General features: G+C 36.2%; 1 protein-coding gene and 1 long non-coding RNA gene across 2 annotated transcripts in view; one reads left to right on the top strand and one right to left on the bottom strand.

Moving 5' to 3' along the window:
• Positions 1-17,540, top strand: part of LOC308194611 (uncharacterized protein) — a gene marked incomplete at its 3' end in the record, with an annotated part of 363,375 nt that overhangs the window by 329,299 nt on the left and 16,536 nt on the right. The gene's annotated exons all lie outside the window — the stretch shown is intronic.
• The window catches only part of LOC308194616, a 64,769-nt gene that overhangs the window by 42,271 nt on the left and 4,958 nt on the right, over positions 1-17,540 (bottom strand). The window contains exons 2-3 of the long non-coding RNA XR_013950760.1: positions 2,480-2,672; positions 126-1,481 (exon numbers count right to left, since the gene is read on the bottom strand). This is a non-coding gene — a long non-coding RNA (uncharacterized lncRNA). The remainder of the gene's footprint in view (positions 1-125; positions 1,482-2,479; positions 2,673-17,540) is intronic.

Raw genomic sequence — 17,540 nt, 5'->3', positions numbered from 1 at the left:
AATCTTTTAAAAAAAAACTAAACATTTCATTGCAGTTATAGATCCAAGTCTAATGTATTTTATTCCAGTGTTGCCCAGAAATTATTTTCAAAGTCACAGCTCAGTATACTCTAAAAACAACTCACCTAACCATAATCATTCTTTTTGTGTCCTGGGAGATTCTTTAATTAATTAATAATGATAATGATCCATGCTTCCACGTTACTTTCCCTCTGATTAATGAAGTGTTTCACATGTATTCTTAAATTAAATCTCCTAATACCCTGAGAGATGAGTAAACACTATTATTTCAGCTACAACATACAAAAGAGAAGTTAGGTATGGAAAGGTTAAATTACTTCCCTAGCACAGGGTGAACAAGGATAAATATTAAGAAACGGGGAGTAATTCGCACCACTAGCATCATGAAATGGGTTTAAAACCATGTGGTTTATATTTCTTAGTGCTATTTTTTATTTGCTTTTGCTCCCCTGGATTTTGGCCTTCAGTTGTTTCCTAATAGTTCTTTTCAAAGATTCCTCTCTACAACAATGGAGTGTAGAGACTTTTTTTCTTAAAAGAGAGAGAGAAAGAGATAGATAAAATTCTCACATAAAAACTCATCCCCAGAGGCTTAGATTTCAAGCAGAGCAACAAATAATTTGAGTTTGGAACAAAAAACAGGAAACAAACAAACAAAAATCCAGTGCAACAGAACTGAAAATAAATCATTCCTTTCTTTTTTTTTTCTTTTCTTTTTTTTTTTTTCTTGGTTGGGACCTAAAGGTGAGCTTTTACATTCATACACAGGTGCCTACAGAAGTCACTTGACTTTTGCAAGCTAATTATGCACACTGTGGTCTTTCTTGAGTTATCTGGAATTTAATGAAGGCTCAGAACCACTGAGCACCCAGGCAATTTTTGGGGTGTGTACTTAAAGGGTTCTGGGCTAAACTTTAGGTTCCAATTTTGGAAAATCTTAACCTGCATCTCCTGACTTTTACTATTTTGACTTACTGGCACATTTTTCTTCTTCACGCTTTTATTTATATTGCATTTGTCACCATAGCAGATTAGGGCAAATTAAATTCCACAATAATTCACCAAAAGCTGTGAGTTCTATTTTAAGATTAAGAGCAGTTGGTTCATTATAATAAAATATTTCCATGTTAACTGCATAGTCTAGGAAATGATGAAATTATTTTTATAACAATATTAACACTTTTGACATACACAGCACAGAAACCATAAATTAAAGAGAAGTTAAATAAAAAATGTTCATTGTAAAGCTGTAGATTCTTTGTGAGACCTTTGTTTAAACAATCCTTCTTAACAGATTTTTTTCAGAATGTTCTGTCTAATTAAATTCACTTACCTCTTTTGCAATGTAAACAAAACACATGTAAATTTAGCAGGTTCATGATAACACTTTTGGTAGAATTGCTCAGCTTGACAAAGTCCTTTGGCCTCAGTGTTCCCTTCAGCCCTTCTATTGTAAATTCCTGTGAAATAAGGAGCAGATAGTTTAAAATTTTTGACCTCCAGCTAAAGTTTGAACAGAAACTACACATGGGCTCAAGCACAATTAAGCACTAACAGAGTTGCCTTCATATAGCAGAAATAAATTGTCCTTTCATTGTAATCCTTCTGTTTTATACTTGAGAGAAAGGCCAAAAAGGGGTAAGAAATGATTGCTTCAATGACCATATAGATCAAATACAAACTTTAGCATGTAAGTAAGCACATATCTAAAGGATTGTGCTCGTTGATTTACTCCTGGGCCTAGCACTGTCATAAATATAAGGTCGATCACTTTTCCAGTGCCTGAACGAGCCATTACTTTTTACTTTATGAACTGTATACTCCATCTCTGTACTGTACAGGACTAAACCTATTTTTTCTGTTTCCTAAATAATTGATACACTGCCATTATCACAACAGAACTCTTCCAGAAAAGTATTTCCACTGCAGTCTCTCCACCACCAATTTGACCCGTGTTTGCAAAATAGTGAGGTAATTTTTAATCCATTGGGACATTTTCCCTTTTAAACCAATATTATTTAAAGGCAATATAGGCCAGGTGAAAGAATGACTGGTGATTTTAAAATACTGTATATTATAATTATATTACTCTATATTATAAATTATTATAATTTATTTTAAAATATATGTTTAACTTGATTTCATTCTGAAAAATATGCTGTACATAATCGTAGTACAAAACAGAGTTCAACTCCTTTAATTAATATTTAAGTGGACTTTACTTAGAGATTTCATGGGTATCTTCTAGTGTTCGTTATTTTTTTTCTGCATTTCAGGATCTTTTGGGAACTGAGTTATATTCCCAAACCATCTATCTGTTTCTTGGATATATTTCTTAGGGTGGGGTTGGAGTGTTTTCTGTTTGTTTCTTTGCTTGTTTATTTGTTCTGTAGGGACTGTGGCAGTGAATAGAAAGCTGTGTGAAATAGAAGCTCAATTGAAAACAAAGATTGTCAACCTTAAATAGGGAAACAAAAAACTTGGGTGAGTGATGCATGCAGCACTCTGTTCTCATCTCTTTTCTCCTTCACATACAGTATCTATTGATCACTTTTTTTCCCTTTTTCTTCTCTCTCCATTCCTCTGCTTCCTTCTATGCTGTTTTCACATCTGCATTTGCTGAATTTACTGCCTCCTTCAAGCGTGGTGGCCTACCAAGAGAGAGAGTGAAATACCATTGTACCTCTATTTTACAAATTATTGTAATTTCATTGCATAGGGCTCAAACAGGCCTTCCTGTAATACTGTAATATCACTGTACAGCTTGCAAAATCATCTACTGTACTGGCATGCATATGTAAACACAAAATGTCTTTCTAAGATATGCAGAGATACATTCTGTATAATGACCTCAGACAATAGGATTAAGGAATATGACTTTAACCTCTATGAGTGGAGCCATAAGGGAAATTTTAAAACAGAAATGTTTTAGTGTCTTTAAAAGTGCATAAAATATGTTCTTACTATCCATACTGATAAGAACTCATATAAGGGTTTAGCTTTTAACCATATACACATATATTTGTTCTTCTCTTTTATGTTAAAGGTTCTGCAGTAAAAATCAATCTGTAGAAGGGTAATATACATAACAGCATCAATAACAATAATTCTTGAGTTCTGCTAAAGGCCAAACCACTGTCAAAATAGGATTTCATATTCTGCTTTCATCGTCTTTCAGATAAAAAACTATCCATTTAATTTCTGTAGTACATTTATTGTCGTTTGTTATGTCTGTGCTGCAAGTACAACTGATGCTGTTTAAGCATTATCTGTTAAAAGAGTAACCTAGTCAGCTAGAATGAGATATATGTGCATATGCTGATAAACTATTTTTTTGTGATTTAGCTGTAATTTATTTCATCCAACATAAAAGGGAAAGGTAGAATATAGGACAATCTTACTGATGTATCAGTAGCCAGAACTAAATTTGCCAAAAGCTCATATATTTCTAAATGCTTAAAAAAAAAAAAAAAAAAAAGTTTTCATATGTAGCTCTATTTTCTCTAGGAAGTGTAATACATATTATTAACTGTTAATGTTCTTAGCATGGAGTTATGCACATCTGATTCAAGGCAGTGTCACTGTCTTGGATGTTGTACAAATGTGCAGGGAACATGTACTTCAATCCCATCTAACTAAAAAAAGTCTAGAAACAGAGGCTGGAAAATTGACAGTTTAGTCTAGCATAACAATTGAGATATAAAAAACAGTTGGGATATGATGAAACCTTTTCTATTGCATTTTTCTTCTTTGCATAATGTATCAATTTCTTTAGTTAATCCTTGATCAAGAAGGGGGAAAACTGGTAATGGAAACACCAGATGGGCATACAGACACTATGAAAGGGAAGAAAGAACAAAGTTTGGCAGCCAGAACTGGTCTGCTGGTATATTTCAGTCCAGCTGTAGTTTATATGCACAGTGAATTTTTCTGTTCCTACTAGCATTTCTCTTCAGTGTTGCTAGTAAAACTCAAATTGTTTGAGATTCTGGTTTAGTAATGTAGATAAATAAAAAAGCTGCTTGCAATCTACCAGCTTTTACCTTTCCCACAGTCTTTGTAGGTAGGCAAGTAAAGCTACCTTCTAAAGTGTCTAGATAGTAAGGAAACGTTTTTAATGACTACCCACCATCATTATGGAAGAAATTTGAGCTACTTTATGACTTTATAGAAACTACAAAGAGGTTTTTTGAGATGTTTTTTGTGGACAGTGCAATTATTTCTTATTTTCATCTACTGTTGGCATTGAGAGAAATATTTCTATTTCTATGACCTACAGCAGATGCTCCTTAGTCTTCAAACTTAATTAAGCTTCTCTCCACTACCGGAATACATCAAAAGCCATTCTGTGAAGTTCTTCTTATAGTATACCAAGGCAATGGCATGAAAGTATCATTTCAGAAGCATCAAGTATGGTAATATTGGTCAGTTTAAATCGTATTTTTTTTTCAATTAATTTTCTTTTTCAAATCAAAATCTCTGTATAAGGCCAGAAGTGATTTGTAGTCTGATTGGTCATCCTGAATTACATGAATTGTTTAAACAAGAAAAACAAAAACAAAAACAAAACAACAACAAAACACTCAAGAATCTGAAAATAGGAAAGACAGAAGGCTGAGATGTATATAGATGACATATAGGTGTATATCAATTTTACTTCTTTAAAAAAATTCTAGCAGCCACTTCTTCGTCACAGAAAACAGGATAGGCCAGTATTCTGCATTCTCAAAATACCTATCATACCTCTCTCAAATATGTACAGAAGGTCAACCTTCAGATTTTCAATGCAAACATACTCAATCCTCTACTCCAAAATTAATGCACAAATGAGCCATCTGCAAGCAATATTTTATCTAAACATAGAACCACAGGTGTGAACACCAAGAGGGATTCATAGTATGACAATATCTTCATGAGTTCCCTGGATAATTCCATATACTTGAGTACCAGAATTATTCTGTGTGTAAAATACACAGATGACATCTTCACTATCTGAACCCCAAACCTGAAATTTCTCAGTGCAGCAGAAATTCAGTAATTATGATTCCTCTGTAAAACTGTCTCTGGAAGACTCTTAAAATAATCCGACCTTTCAAAATATCCTGAGACATATCGGAATGGGAACCTGAAAACTTGAATATATAGCAAAATTGTAGACCAACAGATGAAATTCAAGATTAATTATATCAGGAAAAGAGTACTGCATACAGAAACTGCAGAATAAACTGGTAACAATAGACTGTCTTAACATCTGGCATTTATAAAGGAACCTTTAAAGAATGTGAAGGCTTGTTTTGGTTTAATATTCATGCCACCTTTTGTATAGCCTCACGTGCCCCATCACACTTGCCGTCCCGGCACTCTGCCCTCTGTCCATGTGCCCAGTACCCCACTGCAGCTCAAACCAGGTGAGGGCTATCCCTGGCCCTGCCTCTTGAGTGGACTTCAGCCCTTCACTGTGGGTAGCTTGTCTCCTGGATGTATCTGTGAGACATAAATCATATCCTTGTCTCCAGCGCTGCCTTTTGGCCCTATCCGTTTGCACATGGCTGGGCTTCATGGATGCTCCCTGGGCCTGGTCTACCACTGTTGGGGTCTGTGTCATCCACAGCTCCCGGCCCACCTTGCTTACAGAGCAGCCAGCCCTCACTACACCCTGACAGTCTTAGAGGACTGTCAAAATGCTTGAAGGTATATCTTGCCAGAATCCTTTTTCTAGATCTAGACTCGACATATGGAAAAAGGAATTAACACAGTCTATGAAGCCTTTGTATTTAGATTTTCAGTTTCATTGTACTTCAGTTTCTAAAACTAATCTTGGACTATTTCTCTCAATCTTAATTTGAAAAAAAGTAAACCACTAAAAAAAAAAACCTGCTGAATTAGCAGCAGGTTTATTTTCAGCTGTACTTACTTATTTTCAGTGCTAATTCTACAGAAGTCAGTATGTTGGCTTGCATGTATGCACTAATCATATGTATTTGATGGTACACAGTATACATGCACTGAAGATGTGCAGTCTTATATGTACATATTGAACTTTATAAAGTTCTTGTGTAAAATGTTAAGCATGTAAATGAGTGTTTAGAGTGCCTCTTGGTGGACCATGATATCCCTAGAAAATTATATTAGTGTGCCTGCCCATATTCTAGAAAATTCGAATGTCAGCATTTTTCTCTTCTTGTCTAGCAAATTCCTTTCAAACACCTTTTTCATTTCTTTGTCCTGTCCAGAAGGAATTTCTCCCACAGTCATTCTAAGTCTTCTTTTGTTTTACTAAGCTCTAAAACTTCATCACCTTCTCTGCAGTTCTTCAATACTAACCTTTATATCTCTACATCTTTCAATAAGTGATATTAAATTTATTCTGTACAGATAATTGAACTAAACCTGAATCTACAGAGTTAGACCTTTACACAGTTAGACAAGTTGAGAATAGGGAGGTGGAGGAATTGTATTTTTTAGTTTGTTTAGCTTAGTTTTCAATTTAGTTTCTTTTTTTCCATTGTAGTTTTTAGTTTGGGTTTCTCCAAAACAAATTAAAAATTTTGACTTTTACACCAAAGAAACAAAGCTTTTCTGAAGATTATTGAAGATTTTCATATTTCCAAAGTCAAACGTAAGTAAAGCCCCTTTTACAGTAGCTTTCTTATAGTTCAGTTTGTAGGACCTATTGCTAGGCTGGTAGATCAGTTTCCTTAGCCTCTACATGGTGAATGTACAACAATGTACAACAATGAAAACAGCTGAATTTTTTAGCTCATTGTCTTCATTTTACATACACAGATTTAGTCCATTGTTCATTTTACTAGACTTTTCTTTATATACAACAGACCTATCCCCATTAATATGTTCAGAAAGATTTCCTGTGCTAACAAAACATAAATTGAGCAAAGTTGTTTCCATCCTTCAGATAATGTCATGAACCCAATTAACCCTACCTGCAAAAAGGAGAAAAAAAATCTATCTGAACATTAAATAGTGTTTTATTTTGTTTCTGATTGGACACACTGCTGCTGCTGATTTTCAACAAGAAGGCATTGTTTAGTTTTAATTGTGTAGATATCCAGCTCCACAGGTACTGTAGGACTGCTTAGAAAAATCACTATTTTCATTTCAGACTTTTATTCTAGTCATTCTCTTTATAGAAAAATGATCCAGATGGCATCTTTCTCTAAAGATGAAGCTGTTTCCTTTCAGTCTCCTTCCCACTCATTTTACTAATCATCAGAGTCATGTAATCTACTGCCAGGTTCTGGAAGAATCATGAAGTGGGACAATTTTTTTAAAAAATTATACTGGGAAATCTGTGTTGATATTAGTAGATCCAATTATCTCCCGCGATAATAGAATAATAGGTTTATTTATTTTATTTTTAATGGCCTACCAATTATGATGTCTGAAACACCTGAAAACAAAGGAACACAAAATGGCTCATGGCAGCTGTAATATAAATTATAAATTTACTTCTATAATTGAGGAATGGCCAGGAGGTTACAGTTACTGGTCAGGTGGAAAACAGGTTCCTTCATAACACAGGGGAAACAGCTAGATGAATGCAATACCTATGCATTACCTACCACACAGCCTTCTCACCACTTTCTGCAAATACTGAAAACTTGGACGGAATAACGCTTCACTAGGAAGGAGAAAATGTCACCTTATTCTGTTCCTTCTTGTCTTCTCCAACAGAATGTGTATGTACTTCTGCAGACATTTTTAAGAATATGATTAGAATATTTGGTCTATGGTTTTAGTCACCAAAGTTTATGTTAAAATAAAAATGTTAAAAAAGATATAGATAAATAATATATATATATAAAAAGGCCATTTTTGTTCAGATTGGAAGGGCCCTCAGGAGGCCTCTGTTTCAGCCTCCCACTTCAAGCAAGGTCTGCAGTGACACCAGAGGTCAGCTATGAGATCGGTTTGTCTCTATCCACATCACCCAATCATGCGTTGTTCTATTGATCTTCTCAGAATTCCAGGATTGTGCTTCTTTTGACAAGCGACGTTGTGTTAGTCAAAATTATTGTCCGTGTTCTCTTGTCAAAAGGCTCTGACACAACACTGTAGCTTTAAAGCAAGTATGCTGAAACTTTTCCAAATCCTACACAGGGTGTGTAGAATTTCATGCCGTGATTTTCACACTTCCATTTTGATAGGTGTTTTTTTTTGTTGTTGTTGTTGTTGTTTGTTTGTTTGTTTTAAGTCCATCATGCATTCTGTAGCACGAAGCATACATTTGCTCGTTTTACTTCAATGAAAGATTGACTATTAGTGTGTCCATTTCTTTTGAAAGCACAACACCCAGTACGGTTGGTATCTAAAATCCTTTCAGGTCTCAAATGTTAAAAGTATTTTTAGGAAATCTAACCAGGTGAAATATCAGTAACTTAAGATTCATGAAAATGGAAAAGCTGACAAGGAGCTTTGATATGACACAAAGTGGAACTTCACTCACGCCCTTTCTGCTTTCAGCAAATATATCGTTTCTAGCATCTTCAGTGCAGTGTGTGCCAATCAATGCCATTGATAACCGGTAGTATTTTAAATATAAAAGTTAAGGTCACCTCAGTGTGAATATGAAAATGAGTGATGACTGTCAAATGAGAGAAATCCTTCAAAATGTGGACTGAATGTTGCTTGGCAACAGAATGCTTGTCTACTGCTGGAAGAGCCTGCGAGACTTACACAGTTGTTAAAACAGTGCCACTTAAAAATAGGAGGGAAAGTACGGTACTAACAGTAATCAACATCTCAGTAATCATTATGTAAACAGCCTATACCCATCAGTTCCTAATGAAAAAACAAGACTTGGAAGATACAGTAGCTTTAAGTCATAGTCTGCTCTCATTAAGACAGCAGCTGCACTCATGGACATCAGTAAAATTTATTTATTTTTTTTTTTTTAGGTTTTAGATTAATTTGATACATCAGTTTCTGAAAATAATTCAACCCACAAATATTTGCTCCATTCGGGCACAATACAGATAACTTATCTTTATGTCATTTGGATAACAAATAAGAAAACTGAATAATGTTTTATGTTGTTGTTTGGCACTTTATGTAAGATACATTTTAGAGTGCAAACCCACAAATTGCCTTTAATTTCCAGTCAGAGAGTGGAAAATCATGGGTCATTTCTTAAGGCCTTTAGCTGCTGGAATACTTGTGTTAAGCTGAGAAGGTTCTGGAGCACCCATAACTGGAATGAGCACTGGGAGAAGTTCTCTTACAGGTCCAAATCAGCCTGGCTGGTTTCCAAAAAAAACATTTTCAATGGGCTGTTTAATTAATTCTAAACTGACTTAGCTCGGAGAGCAGAAAGACTTCAGTACATATTTTTGTAAGACATTTTATCTACATTGCCTTCTAGAATTTAAGATAAAATTCTAGCCCTAGGGCATTGGGGTTACGGCCTGGTTAGAACTGCTAAAATTACAATAGTTCTCCTAAAATGTGTAATCTAAATTTATCTCCATAATAGTTTGTGTAGTTCTAACTGCCTATCTTAAAATAACTAAATATGATCCAATTTAATAAGCTAAGAAAATTCCGAGCAATTTCCCTCTTTAGAGTATTTTAAATTGGGTTAAAAAAAAAAAATCAAAGTTGCTTTTGAGATAAGGGTGTGTATGGCTTTAGAGAAATCCTCTGTTAGAGAGTCTTAAAAGACATCAAAAGATAATGCATTCCTATAGATGGTAAAAATATGCTTTGTATACTGTGACATAAATTTCAGTGAGGTTATACCTCTACAATGTCACTGTTAATGGAGTCATGAGTGGTAACAGAATTTCTCTCTTTGAGTTTACTTAAGGAAATTTGCATTTCTTTGTATTTCATCAATATTTCTTGATACCTGTTTCCTAGGTCTTAATTAAGCAGAAAAAAAACTTTTACATGCATTTCTGGTGAACTAAGCAATTTAGGGCTGAAATGGAAAAGCCTGTCTTACCTAACACTACATCATAAACTCTTCTAGAGTGATACTCACTTAGGTGAAGTATGGCAATACCTAGGTACAGCAAGCTCACTAAAACTGAAATTTTGATTTCAGCTCTGAACTTCCTTCCTGTTATAGGTTTATATTAGCCAGTGTTCAGTATTACTTTGATGTATCGTAGGTATTTTTGGTGCTTCAGTTGTTAAGTGACCATATGTAAGTGCATGTATATACAGCAGAACTATCCAGTCACAGATTACACACATCAGTCACTCCAATAGCTTCACTTCCAGCATCAGTAGGGAAATGAAATCATCGTAGGGAAAAGCAATAATCTGAGGGTACAGCAAATGTTCTGCTCTAAATACAGAAGTTTCTTGCCGTGTACACTAATCTCTTCTTTCATAGGAGGAATATTTTGCCTATGTGTGTTACTTACCCTCCTTGGGTCATTTTTCAGTCATTTCTAGCCCTGCACAAAGAGCCTCTGCCAGCAAGATATATATAGCTTAAAAGTAGAAAGCAGTTATTTATTGGCTGATGCACACAGAGATATCAATGATTTAACAAGCTACTAGACCAAGTGCTAATATGCACTCTGGCTTGATAAGACACCCACAGTCTCTGCTGGCCAGGCAGGCACCAGCCAGGATGAGAAGGGCCAGCCTCCACTGCCCCTGAACCAGATCCTTTTTCACCGACTCTTTTTTTCCTCCAGGATTTTATACCATTTCATGCTGATGTTTTTCCTCTTGAAACCTTGAGCTACTAATGATCCAGTCCCAACGATCCTACTCTGTCTACAGTTTTACCTTTCTTATCTTGCATACCTCTACTCTGCCGACTTCCTCTCAACTTAGCAGCTTCCCCGGAGGTCTGAGGCAAGGTTATGAAGCTGAGCCATATCCAAGCCAGACCTTCACAGGCAGCTGCACCCTGTGGAGAGTGCGGAGGCGGTTACAGAAGGGATCACAGAGAGAGATGGGTACAGGCGCAATTCAGTTCATGACCAAAGACAGCAGCGAAAGCAGACCTGACCTCAAAAAGCTGTTAAAACTACATTGCTTTCCAAAGCCTGCTGACTGGTTTTATACCCTCCAAATCCTCAAACAATCACCGCTAACAGCACTCCCCACGCTGGTGTCATCTACCTTGCACACACACTGAATCCCTTTCAAATGTGAGGAAACGCCTTGCCCAGAGGCCCAAACACTGGGTTTCGGCGTCGCTGATCTCTTATTTGATTCCATTATTCCTGTTTCAAATATTGCCATGTGCACTGCAGTACCAGAGATTAAAGTCTGTATGGAAAAACACAGTTTCATTCCTTTCCCTTCAGAGAGAGAAAGAGAAAATATTTTTGTTCTCTACCCTCTGTATGGCTAAGAAAGATAGTTCGGAAGTAATGAGATCTTTCATCCTTTCACCTCTTTCACCTTGAATAGGAGACAGGGATAGGAACAAATTGAATTTTTTTTCTCTTTCTTTTGGCAGAAAGTGTCAGTCATCTCTGGGATGACAACATATCTAGGGCTGCTGCAAGCAGCATAAATACATAATTGTATTTCTGATTAAATATCTTATAGCTAGTGAAGGGCCAGTTGTTTATTACCTCCTAGTTAGTTCCACAGTGCCCACCCTTGAAATCTTAAGAAAATTTGACCATAAGGAGTTTACTACGGGGGAGGTAAGTAGGTCACATTCCCCAGAATATCAAGTTTAGAGCAATCCCATTGATTCCATTAGGTAATTTTCATGCTGACTCGCTGTAGCCAATACAGGTGAAAAATCAACATGTCCTAGATACATGTGCCTGTCTGAGTTCTGGGAGTCACAATGCAGTCCAGAGACTGAGGGAACTTTGTACAACTATTGTGTAGTTAAATTATGTTCATTAGATAGGAAGCAATTTTGTTTGCTTGCAGGAGTATCTAAGATCACAAATGAACTACAACAAGAGACCAATTATCCCTCCATACCTTCTTCCTTCCCAGTTTCAGCAAATGCCAGACACTTCAGACAAAGACAGTTGTGCAGACGGTACTTTCCCAAAGGAAGACAGAAACTTCAGTTCACATTTTTAGCTCTTCTTATAGATAATCAAATAATTATTGTATTACGCTTTATTTTATGTCCATCCAATTAGGGTTAGTTTGGACATGAATAAGTGGTTATTGACCAAATCAATAGTCTCAGCAATGTTACAGTGCACATAAAATAGTTACAAGAATAAAATCAGTTGTTATATTAACCACTGGCAAAGAATGGTCAGGCTAAGCATTGAACTAACATTGCCTCATTAGGTTATATTCAGATTAAGAAGAAGACAGGAACAAAAGGAAGTAATTTTTTTAAAAATTAGTCTTCCATTTCCTTTCCACACTTTAGATTAATTAGAATTTACCACTAAAAGAGCCAGACAGTACAATTAAGTTTTACAGCAACCATATTAAAGTTTTTAAAAACTGAGCTTCTACTTCCCCATAAATCCCGGGGGCAGTTACAATTAAATTAGGCTTTGTCATCTGAAATAACAGAATGAGATACATAATATGCCACACACTGTCTGGAACAGGAACCCAGCTAATCAAGACAGTGACCTAGCATATTGCTACTTCAAAAATACAGCAGTAGTACAGCACTACATACATATCTGGAAACACTTCTCTTCTGAGAGTGCATTAATGTGGAAGTTATTTCATGTTTCTTCTCCCCGATAGCAGTACTGAGCTAGAGCAGAATGAACAAGGTGTGACAGATAAGTTATAAAACAGATTTCACCTCTTTTCCCCTTCCAGTTTTGGCTTGTCCGTGAAATGGTCAAGTTCTTCCCACAGGTATTAGGTGCTAAATAGAATCTGAATAATTTCCTTCCCCTGATTTTCTGTTTTGAACTTATTGCCCAAAATCCGTGTTGCGTTTTTAGTTGACAGCTCTCCTCTTCATGAACACAACTGTTGGAATATCACTACATTTCACAGAAAATAACCAAATCAATAACTTTAAACAGAAGTATTTTAGAAACTGGGTACGTGATTTTGGCTCTGCTACTTTTCTGAGGGAATCTTTTGTTTAAATGCTGGGTCACTGATGAGAATATGAGAGACAAGTGTTTTTGTTTGCCCCTGTTTTATATAGAGTGGCCTATGGCCTCTCTGAAATATATTCATAAGAGTGCTGAGTATATCCTGGCCTTTACAGCAGCAGGAAAAGAGTTACAGGATCAAGACAAAATGATGAGTCCAAGGCAGCCACTAGGAAGCACTGTAAGTTCAGCTCAAATCCTACTCACCTCTGGGAATTAGCTGACCTAGTGGTAGATCTTTGTGCTTTCCTTCATAAAGAGAGTGAGAAACCAGATTTTTCTTTCGAAATGTGATCAGAAAAAAATTATGGGGATAGCACAGTCCCCAACATCATTCATCACTTCCAAAGGTGAAAAGCTAGAGCTGCTTCTTCATCTGATGAGATATTTCATACCTCACAGGAGAGTAACCTACCTTTCTGGCTGAATTATTCAGAAGCAGAGAGGTTTCAGATGAGCACTCTCTTGTTATTCAATTAATGTTCAATTGATTGAGCTATTCAGTTAATATTAACATAGGCACAGAGCGATCTGAATTAGATTTAGGCATGATATACCTGTGCTGACCTGCTTATCGCAAGCAATTCTGAGGTACGTCTCAGTATGCCCAGAAATAAAATTTCAAGCATCTGGACGAAGGTACAGTGACTTCTGCAAATCTGAAACAAAGCAACAGCTCTTGATTTGAAAATCGTAAGCAGGAGTTAGGAGAGAAAATCAGAATCTTGAACGATCTCCAAGAAAAAAGTCAGGTGTTGTATGTGCTATTTAGGCAGTGTTTAGACATTTACATTCTGATCTGTTTGGCTGTATTTTTGTTTGTGCTTTTTTGTTTTGCGTTCTTTGGTTTTGTTTTCTTTTGTTTTGTTTTCTGAATCACTAACACATATTCTTGTGACCTTGGAATGTTTCTGGCAAATGCTTTCCAAGCTTTTAGCACTATGCAATTGCACATGTCTAGCGCTACCACAGCCCCCACTCAGCTGCCTTTCTAGGCACTTTTCTTTTGTCTCCAGGTTATCAGAAAATAAGCACTCGAACTCTGCATTTCTTGGTAACATCAGTTTGCTATGCGTGTTTCAAAAACCGCTCTCTCTTGGAGTTGCTTTTGCTACTAATGCAAAACAATACTAGGGCACAGCAAAGGTAAGTTACTTGCCTAAGAGATGTTAATGTAAATTTCCCCAAAAGTGCTTGCAAAAGGACATTTGCTTGCAATTTGTATCCTAATTATTTTACGGACTCTTGCACAGTAAGTTTCACAGACCTCTCACTGGATGAGTGAAATGATAGTGAAACACAGCAAAGATTCGGTGCATTTGGTTCCTCATAATGGCATTATAGCCCAGACAGATGCAGATACCTGACCTGTTGCAAGTGGAGTGATGAGAGGGATCTTACTACTACGTTACATATTTGTCCAATTCCATAATTTCAAGCACAGTTTGGCCAAGGCAGCTCGCCATCTAATAAAACATTGGGAGAAAGCACTGATAATTGGTATTAAAATTTAAAGAAACAATGTATCTCAATTCCAGTTTTGTCATTTCAATATGAATACTTGACACTTCACAGATTAGGGATTTTTATTTAAACAGTTAATATCTATCATCCCTGAAATTATGTTTACTTCATGGCATCTGACATGTCTCTTGCTTTGCAGTAGCTGTTTTCATTTCTATAGTCTCAACGATGGATGGCAATGTATGATCAGCAATACAGCACCTTCAAAAGTGCCATAAACAGGCACTTAGGAACTCAATGAAAGATGATACCATTTTCTAGTGGACAGAGTGCTTAACTCCATTAGTGTCATAGGTTGATTAAATCATCCTACATCACATTTCAAATGCACTGCAACCAATTAAGTCAGCCCATTGGTGCTCGATACATCTTTGCTTTTCTATGGTCATGAGGATTTTGTGAAAATTTTTTGAGGTAGCCTGTAAGTCAAATGACTTATCATGCTATAGTTATACCTAACACACATTGTCAAAATAAAAAGGATTAAAATATATTCATTCAGGTGTTTTAGTATAGAAAATCACTGTAAAAGAAAGTCTTAATCGCACACTTTGGAGGGTTATCCCTAACTACAGCAGGAAAGTAAAGGACTATACAAACCAACCAACTGGAACAGACTAAAAAATAAGCTACATTCATTTTTCAGCCAGGTCCCTATTGTGGCAACTTCTCCTTGTAACTTTAATATTTCACCTGAATGATAATATCACTAAGAAGACACTGAAAAGGATGAATTTGATCCCCAACATCTTTCTAGATCCACCTAGCCAGCACATTTCAAAAGCATTTCTGATTATTCAGTTGTTCAGTTTATTTCCACATTTCTAACACCACATAGTTGCTACACTACTATCAGAAAAATTTTTACTATCAGAAAAATTACTGAATGTTTTCAGCAGTATCTCCAGGATTCAACACGTGCTCACACTGAATGTTCTTTATCACAAGTTCCTGACAGAAATAAAAAAGATCACACATGTACATGCCAGACAGCAAAGACAGAAAGTATGGCAACAAAGACATGCTAGCTCCATGACAAGTAAACAATCCCTACATTCAATACTTGAATTTTTTGTGGGGTAGAAATTTTTAGTTCTTCCGCTGTCTCTCATACATCTCAATTTTGCAAGCATCAGTGAAGGATCAACTTCTAAAACTTATCGGGACTCTGTATCTATTCTGGTCAAAACAGGAACAGAAGAAATCCTCTTTTATTCCCAGACTTAACTGCATTTTATTATCAGTTTTCCATCATTACTTCACCAGTTTTTGACAACTTCCTTGTAGGATCACTGGAATATATTGCATGCAGGCTTTTCGTTCACAAAGTTATTTGATCTTTCTTTGACAGAAGCTGGATGTTGTGTTGGTTATATTGTCATTGCTTGCTTCACATAAGTGCATTTGTTATATCTTTGCTTTTTCATAAATAAAAGATTGATATGTATAAGGTATACTGGGTTTGACTGGGATGGAGTTAATTTTCTTCATAGCAGCCCATATTGTGCCTTTTTTTTTTTTTTTTTTTTTTTACATTTATGACTGAAACAGCATTGATAATACACAAACATCTTAGCTATTGCTGAGCAGTGCCTGCATAGCATCCAGACCTTCTCCATTTCTCAGTGGCAACACAGCAAGGAGGCTGGGGGTGCACCAGAAGCTGGGAGGGGACAGCTGGGACAACTGACCCAGAATGACTGAAGGGATAGCCCATGCCATGCAGTACCATGCTCAATGATAAAATCTGGGGAGGGACTGAGGAAGTGGCTGATGGGTGCTTAGCTGCTAGCTGAGGTCAACCCACCACAAATGGCCTCAATCAATATAACCCTTTATACCATATACATGGTTCTGTATTTCAATGGAGATGTTTAGTAGAAAGATCTAATGCTTGGATTACGTTAAAACCTACCAAAAACTCTGAAATTCTCAATTATGATGTGATAGATATATCATTTTACACATTAAAAACAGAATTGAAAAGAACTAGGGAATATACAGGAAGGTGAAATAAGCATGGATTAGATACCTTATATTGTCAGAGTGAAACTTTATCATCCTTAATGATAACATTCAAATGGAAATGAAGGAAGCCAATATTTCAGCTATGATGTTTTCCATCTCTAATTCTTATAATTCTGCTCAAATATTATTAGAAGCAGACAAAAAGAGGAAAAATCTCATGTGTATTGATGCTAATTCCTGTGTCCTAGAATAGTGAGTACAAGTGTCTCAATTTTGAAGATGCATTGTAGTCTTGGCAATATTGGGATTTAGCAACACAATACTTAATGACATTGCCTGATGTACAAGATAACACAGAAGTTCCTGATGAACATAGCAGTCAGAACAGAACTAGCATCAAAAAAGGACATTTTCATGTTTCCTTTAAGTAGCACTATGCTACTAGCATCTAAGGAGGTCTTCATGACAGCTGAGAATGCTAGAAAGTACTTTCTTTGGTTGCAGAGGTAAGGCTTCATTCAACCTGCCCATTTCCCCCATGGTTTTCCTAGTTTTATAACTGGAGGTGCACAAAATTAATGTGCTGCAAAGGTAGTGATGGTTTCACGGAGACTTCTTTAGTTTATTATTTATAGCTTGCACTGTGGGCCAGGAGAGTGAAGGAAAGAGAGAACTTGCATACTAAAATCAATACAAATAATAATAGCCTCTTACAAGAGAAGCCTCAGGGGCTGAATATCTCTGGGTTCCTTTTTTTACATAAATGATCTCAGTGGATTATTGTTTCAATGTTTTGTGCTGTCAGTCACAGTCAGGTAGCAGCTCTCTTTTTGTCCCATGGAAATCTTCTCACTTCTATGTGCCAAAATAAAACAAAATTACATAGCAGCAGGTAGCCCATGATGGCTTCTCTGAGCATCTTCAGCAGAACAGCATTACAACAAAATCAGTAATCCATGCTGTTCATGGGCTCTTTTTCAGACACACACCCTG

This window comes from Anser brachyrhynchus, assembly GCF_964034855.1.
Source record: "Anser brachyrhynchus genome assembly, chromosome: 4".
NCBI classification, from domain to species: Eukaryota; Metazoa; Chordata; class Aves; order Anseriformes; family Anatidae; genus Anser; species Anser brachyrhynchus.
Note: the sequence above shows the minus strand (reverse complement) of the source record. Positions and strands in the feature narration are given on the sequence as shown.